Source organism: Phodopus roborovskii, unplaced genomic scaffold (genome assembly GCF_943737965.1).
Source record: "Phodopus roborovskii unplaced genomic scaffold, PHOROB, whole genome shotgun sequence".
In the NCBI taxonomy this organism is placed as follows: Eukaryota; Metazoa; Chordata; class Mammalia; order Rodentia; family Cricetidae; genus Phodopus; species Phodopus roborovskii.
Window position 1 is genome coordinate 8885 of NW_026126601.1, and position 8884 is coordinate 17768.

The window sequence follows — 8884 nt, forward strand, 5'->3', positions numbered from 1 at the left end:
AGTATGCATTCGAGATCTCCCAGGGGAACAAATTCGGTGATAGGATTTTGATTTTGCTGGAAGCCATTAGGAGACATTATATCAGACATTCTGACTGTCTTCTTTCTATGTCCTGAACCCACAAGTAAGAGTACATACAAATGAAATGGACAGGCATGTGAGCTGAAGGAAATTTCAAGTGTGCATGAATATTGCCTTTCCTTCACAAAAAAGTCACATCATTGTTTAGAAAGCAGATGAATTACTTATCAGTTAGGGCTTGCAATTTCACTAGGAGATGTGTATGTTGACATGTCGTATGGTATATTCATTCAAAATCCCTCTTATTCTCACAGGACAGCACTGCATTTTGCCTGTGGCAATGGATGGACCGACTTGGGTACTCTCCTGGTGGAGGATAAAGACGAAAATGTGTGGTGAACACAATTGCACTCTGCTGATGAAGGTAGATGGGAAGTAACAATCAATTTGAGCTTGGGAATGTTTTGATTTACTTAACTAGAAATAGAACAAATTTACTTGATTTAAATATAAGTAATTAGGGTGTATATAGAATATTTATCTGGATTTCCTTGAATTAGAGATCTTGAAGTAATCAAACCCACGGGCTGCCCAAAGCTTCCAAGGGGATATAATGCTCAACCATCTGGAATACGGTACTGATAGAGATAGAAAGGCTGGTGGTGGTGACAGGGTTTTCTACCATTCTGTCTATGGGAAGCCAGGGATAGATTCTGTCCTTCTAGATCCGATTGCTCTGAATGAAGGCAGGCGTGAGGTGCAGATCACCCACCTTTGAAGTACATGGGACATGTATAATGTGGGAGCATGTGCAAGGAAACTGTGAACTTACTGTGAACCATGGATGGGGCAGAGTGTAGAATTGTCTTATCACAGGGTATCCCTTTAGAAAGAAGTGTATACACCATCACAAGTGACAGCACTTAAAATCAAGGACATAAAGGCAATGCCCTGGCTTGACCACATTATTAGTGGTGGATGCTACAGACTTAGTTTGGAATGTGCTGTGACATAGATCTCTGGACTTTCAATGTTAATAGTGAAAGTGGAGTTTTCAAGCTCCTTTTTGCGTTTGAGAGGCAGTATGCTCATCACCCTGGTTTATTCCTTCATTTTCTGGTTCCCATTATCTGCACTATGGTAAACATTTCATCAGAATGTCTGTATTATCTGTGTAATTATACTTCAAAATGAAGAATTTGTGCAAACTGCAGACAATATTCTTTCTACCCAAAGTTTCCTATCAACAATGCAAGTTATTTATTTTGCTATGCTGTATTAAATCTAAAAGTAGATTTCATTGGTTCATTTTTCACCACTGGCTTACATTTGCCTAGGATAAAGATAACCTTAAAGAGTAAGTCATTAGTACCATAGTAAGTGTGCATTATAAACACTAGCTACTCTAGACTTGATGCATACACCTGAAGTCACACACTGTAATGGCCTGCAATATGTAAGCTATACTTAGAAGGGCTAGCCTGAGCTGTGTATCAAGACCCTGTTTCCTTTTCCCAAGAATGATAGTACATACAAGACTGGAAATATTGCTCAGTGGTTAGTAGGAGTTGCTGAGCAACCAACTGATTACAACCCTACTCTCAGCACTAGACAGGGCCACCAGACAGAATCTTAACACAGAAATACAAGATCTAACAGAAAATATGCCCAATTGGCTTTACCAGACATCTATAGAACATTACATCCACACACAATAAAATATACCTTCTTCACAGCTCCACATGGAACCTTCTCTAAAATGGACAACATACATGGCAAGTTAAAAAACCTCAACAGATACAAAAAAAAAATTGGACTATCTCTCTACACCTTATCAGACCACCATGCTTCCATGTAGAAATTCAATTAGAACACAAACTGCAGAAACACTATATACTCATGGAAACTGAAAATGCACAATTTAACTATTCCTGGGACAAAAAAGGAATGAAAGATTCCCGAGAATTCAAAGAGAATGAGGACAAAATATACCCGAACATACAGGGAATTTTGAAAACAATGCTATGAGGAATATTCTTTGAGCGAAGTGCCCATATGAAGAATATGGAGGGTAGCCACATTAGACAATTAACAATACAACTGAAAGACCAAGAATAAAAAAAAACAAACAAACAAAAAACAAAAAGCAAATCTCAGAGGAGTAGAAACCAGAAAATAATCAATCACAGCTGAAATGAATAAAGTAGAAACTGGGAAATCAATACAAAGAATCAATATAACAAAGAGTTGGTTGTTAGAGAAAATCAACCAGATACACAAAGCTCCATCTGGACTCACCCAAAATTAGAGAGAGAGAGAGAGAGAGAGAGAGAGAGAGAGAGAGAGAGAGAGAGAGGGAGAGCATGCCAATGAGCAAATTTGGAAACAAAGAGGGGGCATAACAAAGTTCACTGAGGAAATCAAGAGACTTTTCAGGTCAGACTTTGAAAACCAGTACTTCACAAAATTTAAAAGATTAAGGGAAATGTACAAATTTATGGATAGCTATCACTTTCCAAATTTAAATGAAGAACTGATAATCAAGCAAATAGACCTACCTAAAGAAATAAAAGCACTCATCAAAAGAATCCTACCAAAAAAAATCTCAGGGCCAAATATCTTCAATGCAGAATTCTATCAGAAATTCAGAGAAGAGCTAATACCAACATTCCTCAAATTGTTCCACACAATGGAAACAAAGGTTCCTTGCTAAACCTTTTTAAAGAGACTACCAAAGCCACACAAAGTCACAACTAAGAAACAAAACTACATTATCCAACATGCACATTGATGAAAATTTCTCAATAAAATAATGGCAAATCTAATCCAAGAACACATCAGAGGAATCATCCCCCATGCCAAAGAAGGCTTCATCCCAAGGATGCAGGCATGGTTCAACATACGAAAATTAACAATGTGACCTACCATATAAACAAAATGAAAAAGAAAAAGAATATGATCATCTCATTAGATGCTAAATAAGCCTTTGACAGAATCCAACGCCATTTTATGATAAAGGTCTTGGAGAGGTCAGGGATAACAGGAACATACCTAAACATAATAAAAGCAATATACAGTAAACCAACAGCCAACATCAAACTAAATGGAAAGAAGCTTAAGATGATTCCTCTAAAATCAGGAACAAGACAAGGCTGTCCACTCTCTCAATATCTCTTCAGTATTGTACTTGACGTTCCAGCTACAGCATTAAGGCAACAAAAGGAGATGTAGGGGATACAAATTGGAAAGAAAGAAGTCAAACTGTCACTATTTGCAGATGATATAGAGTTTACATAAGTGACCAGAAAAAACTCTGCCAGGGAACTCCTTAAGCTGATAAACACCTTCAGCAAATTAGCAGGATACAAGATTAACTCTAAAAAACTGTAGGTCGAGTGTATACAGATGATAAAAGGGCTGAGAAAGAAATCAAAGAAACATCACTCTTTACAATAGCCACAAGCAACGTAAAATATATTGAGGTAACACTGACCAAACAATTGAAAGACCTTTATAGCAAGGTCTATATCTCAAGAAGTTTGTGTCTTTAAAAAAAGAAATTAACGAAGATAGTAGAAAATAGAAATATCTCCAGTGCCCTTGGATAGGCAGTATAAACGTAATAAAACTGGAACTCTTGCCCAATCTACAGATTCAATGAAATCCCCATCAAAATCCCAGCATAATTCTTCACTCAACTTTAAGAATAGTACTCAACTGTATATGAAACAATATATGACCCAGGATAGTCAAAAAAACCTTGTACAATAAAGGGACAATAGAAGGAATCACCATCCCTGACTTTAAGCTCTACTATAGAGCTTATTGTACTGATAATAGCTTGGAATTGGCAGAAAAATACATATGTGTACCAAAGGAATTGAACAGAAAACCCATACTAACCCACATACCTATAAACACCTGAAATTAGACAATGTAAAGAGGAAAACATCTTCAACAAATGGTGCAGGCACAACTGAATGATGGTGTGTGAAGACTGCAGATAGAAACATGTCTATCGCCATGAAAAAACACAAGTCCCAGTGGATCAAAGACCTCAACATAAACAGAACCACACTGAACCTCATCGAAGAGAAAGTGGGATGTACCCTTGAAGGAATTGGTATAAAAGGACTTAAGAGCCCATGACCATGAAGAGATACTCCCTTAGCCTTGATGCAGGAGGTGGTGCCTAGACTCTAATCCAAATGTCTTGACAAATTTTGTTGATCTCTCCTGGAAAGCATCACCCCTCCCTGTGGAAGGGATAGGAGGGTGGTCTGAAGGCCCGAGAGGGAAGGAGGGAGGCAGGGGCAGTATAGGGAGAGGGAGCTGGAATGTGTGTATAGGATAAGTATAAAAATAATAATAAAAGAAAGAAGTTTTAAAAAATGAGTAGATGTAGGGCTGGCGAGATGACACAGTGTTAAGAGCAGTGGCTGTTCTGACAGAGGACATAGTTTCAGTTTCCAGGGCCAGCATGACAACTTGTAACTGCCTATAACTCCTTTTCTCAATAATCTGATGCGTCTGTGGATTCTATAGACAGAAAACATAATTCAGTGCACAAGCAATTATGCTTGCAAAACATGCACAAACATATTAAATAACTGAGCCATTTTGTTTTATAGCAATTGTGAATCAGGTTTGTGGGATCATCATTACCTTTGAGAACGTTATATTTTCTGAAATTTCTGACAAACTTGTTTCTTTCTGACAAACTTGTTTCTTTCTCTAAGTTGTCTTTATCTATATTCTTCCTTGATCAACTTGCCTGGTTTATTCCAGCGACATTCTGGTTTTTACTAGTATACTACAACTTTAAAACTGGGTTTGTGATAACCTCACGATATTCTTTTTAATTACCCAGAATTGATTTCTCTCTACTGGAGATACACGCATTTCCCTGGGAAGGGAAAAACAGAATAGTTTACAGGTGGATAGGGAACAGGTGGTGACAGGAACAGGAGGGATCATATGGGGGAGGGTGGGGCAGAGGGAGAGAGTGCTGGGTGATATGACTGGAAATAGGGTTGGCAATTGGAAAGTAATGTGAAAACTAAGTGCAATGGAATCTTCCAAGAGTGACCCTAATGAGTACTTGTAGAAATGGAAGACTCAGAGCATTATCTAGTCATCTCCTCTAACCTAATAGGCAAAAATGGTGGGTCTAGGACACCAACCCTGCCTAAAACCTTCAACCCACAATCTGTCCAGGCTGCAGGATGTTTTGGGACAATGGTGGTTCTGAGCTTGTGGGAGTGACCAACCAATGACTGGTCTAACTTTAGACCCCAGGCAAGAGAGGGATCCCATGCCTGACTTATGAGAAATGTCATTCTGTAAATATGTTTCTCTCATTGGTTAATGAATAGAACACTGTTGGCCAATACGAAAGGGAGATAGGTGGAACTAGGAGACAAGGGGGAGGGAGAAGGTAGTAGGAGAGGAATTCCAAGATGGAGGAATGAGAGCAGAACGCCTTCCCCTCTCTCCAGTAAGATAAGATCACGTGGAATTACTTAGATTAATAGAAATGGGTTTCTTTTTAAACAGAGATAGCTGATAAGAAACAAGTAACAGGTCAACAGCATTATATCTAATACAGAGAGTCTGTGTGTTATTTTGGGCTTGATCCAAGGCTGGTGGAAAAAACACACTCGTACCACCTGACACTGCCTGAATGTACAGCAACAGGAGCTCGATCATACAGAGACCTAAGGTTGAAGTAAAGAAAACTGGCAAAAAGGAAAAGAAAAAAGTCATTGAATTGGTTCCTAATGACAGTCTGCTATAGTCCTAGATCAGTGCCCTATCCCTATTCACTAGACAGGCTTCCTCCAGCAGCTTACAAGAACAGATGAAGAGACCCACAGGAAACATTAGTCCATGCCCAGCAGACTCCCACAGAAGAGAGGGAGGAAGGAATGTAGGAGCTATGGATGTCCAGTACATCAGCAAACAAGGACCACAGAATAAACTAAGCAGGGCTCATAGTAGTTCAGAGGCTCAAGTGGTAACCCTGGAGTGTGTACACATCTGTGCTAGGTCTTTACAGAAATGTTGTGGCTGTTTAGTTTCAGGTTTTGTAAGACTCCTAAATAGTGGGAGTGGGGCTGTCTCTGGCTCTTTTGCCTGCTCTTTGGATCCTTTTCCTCCTATTAGAGTGCCTCAACTGCCTTGAAATGGGGGTCTCTACATAGTCTTTTTATATCTTGTCATGCCCTGCTTGGTTTATATACCTGGGAGGCCTGCTTTATTTAAAAAGACACCTGAGGAGTAGGGATCTGAGGGATGGGGGAGATAATTGCATAAATTTGTAAATTACTTTTGTAGGATGCCCATTTTCACAATATTAATTCTAGTGTTCAGCTAGCATGGGAGATATTTCCATTGTGTGCTGTCTTCACCTATTTGTCTCTTCAAGACCTTAACATATTTTATCACACAAGCATGTCACTTGCTCGGCCAGAATTATACCAAGACATTTTGTTTTGAAAGCTCTTGTGAAAGGTACTGTTTTCCTTATTGCATTTTAATTTTTGCATTTTTTAAATTTCTATGAAGATGGCTACTTGATTTTGTGTTACTTCTATGTCCTTCTCTTGTTGTGTTAAAGGTGTTTTTCTGTTATAGATTTTATTTCTGGTAGAGTCTTTGGGGATTTTGTATATAAAAAATCTTATCACTTGAAAATAAGGAGACCTTGAGTAATTCCTCTATTATTTGTATTCCCTTGATCTGGTTCATCTATTTGAATGTTCTAGCTTAGATTTCATATACAATATACAATAAATATAGAGAGAGTGGCCATCCAATAATACCGTTAAAGAGGTTATTCCAAATGACACATGTAGACCTTGAAAACAGTTTATTTTAATGATGGATATTTTAAAAAATGGAAAGTAATAAAAAATAGAATCGTCAATGAAAACACAAAGAGAAGATAAACCGGTAATAAAAATAGTAGATGTTAAACAAAAATTTCATAGGCAAGCCTTATCAACCTTACAAAATACCTAAGAGAGAATTTCCAGTCTGGATGTCAAGGAAGAAGGTGTCAATGCCTTGATCAAAGAAGAAAAATTATTCAGGCACAAAGACAGTATGGAAAGTCTAAACCTTTGAATAATATGTAGATAGGAGAAGAGATACAGCTCAAAGGCATAGAGCACATCGTTGTAAACAAAGTCAGGGAAGAAAAGTATGCTAATATGCAGTAATCAATACCTATCCTTTGCATTTAAGTTGATATTGACTATAGCCTTGTGAATACCATCTATTATGTTGACATTTTCTGCCTTGTATCTCTCGTTATTCAAGGATTTTATGATGAGTTGTTGGATTTTGCCAATGGCCTCTTCTGCATCTAATTAGATGATCAAGTAGTGTGTCTTCTAGTTTATTTATATGATGGATTATATCTACCACTTTGTGTGTTTTCACCCATCGTTTTGATGTAGCCTACTTGATGGTGGTAGATACTCTTATTGATATAATCTTGAGTTTGGTTTGCAAATATTTTATGTTCATAAAGGAAATTATACTATAATTCTCATTCTTTGTGGGGCATTTGTGTGTTGTATGTATCAGGATACTTATGGCCTTTTCAAATCGTTAGGCAATGCTGCTTCTGTTTCTATTTTAAGAACAACCAGAGAGTATTGACATTCGCTCTTCTTTGTTCTTTGAAGTTTTAGTAATCTATGGAGAATCCGTCCTCTCCTGGGCATTTTTTATGTATTAATTTATTTTTTATTTTTCATATAGATTCCAGTGCCCTCTCCCTTCCCTTCCTCCCTCCATCTTTCCCTCACTCCCACCCTCAAATGCATCCCAAAACCCTCCCATCCCATGCACCCCCACTCCTCCACATGTAGGGTGATGCCCTCCAGGAGGGGTCATCTAAACCTGAGAAATCATTTGAAGTATAGAATAGGACTCCTCTTCTGTCTCTAGGTTAAGGGGGTATCCCTCCATGTGGGATGTGTCCACAAAGTCCTTTTGTGCACCAGAATATATCCCGGTTACACTCTACGAGGATCCTTAGACTCCTCAGACTTTCCTAGTTGAGACACATGTTCAGGGGCTCTGAGTCTGTCCCCCTGCTGGATCCTCAGCTATCAGTCTATGGGCCCATTAGCTCCTCCTTGTTCAGGTCAGCTGTCTCTATGTGTTTCTGCAGCTTGGTTATGTCCTTCCTCTCTGCATTTGGATTGTAGTTGAGCTCAGTGTTTAGTTGTGGGTGTTTGCTTCTGTTTCTACCATGTACTAATGGGGGCTCCATGATGGTGGATAAGTTAGTGGTTGATCTAATTATGAGAGAAGGGCATTTCTGGTAGCCTTTCCAATGTTGCTCACATTGTTAGTTAGGGTTAGTTTTGTAAGTCTCTGGACATGTCTTTAGGTTCAGTTTTCTCTTCAATCCTATAATGTCTCCCACTTACGTTCACTATTCTCTCTCTCTCTCTCTCTCTCTCTCTCTCTCTCTCTCTCTCTCTTTCACTCTCTCTCTCTCTTTCTCTCTGTCTCAAGAAGCCTGGTAAAAGTGCAAACCATTCTATACTTGGGAAAGTTTAAGAGATAATAAAACTTAAAATGAATTAATAAGGTCCTTTAATCATTTTATTGATGCAATCACAAAAGTATCTATTTACATTTCAAGCTGGCCTGTTTGGGTTTCACTCAGTGGTGGGGGAATGAGATGCCAACCAGCCATAAAGGGAAGCCCTTAAATGGGAAGACCATGAGGTTGAAGGCCACACATTTCAGAGTTTCCATGGCTACTTATGGTCATACAAAGTACAGAGAAAAGCACTAACTATACATTTCAAGCAAGATACATTTGAGAAAGATAGAACAG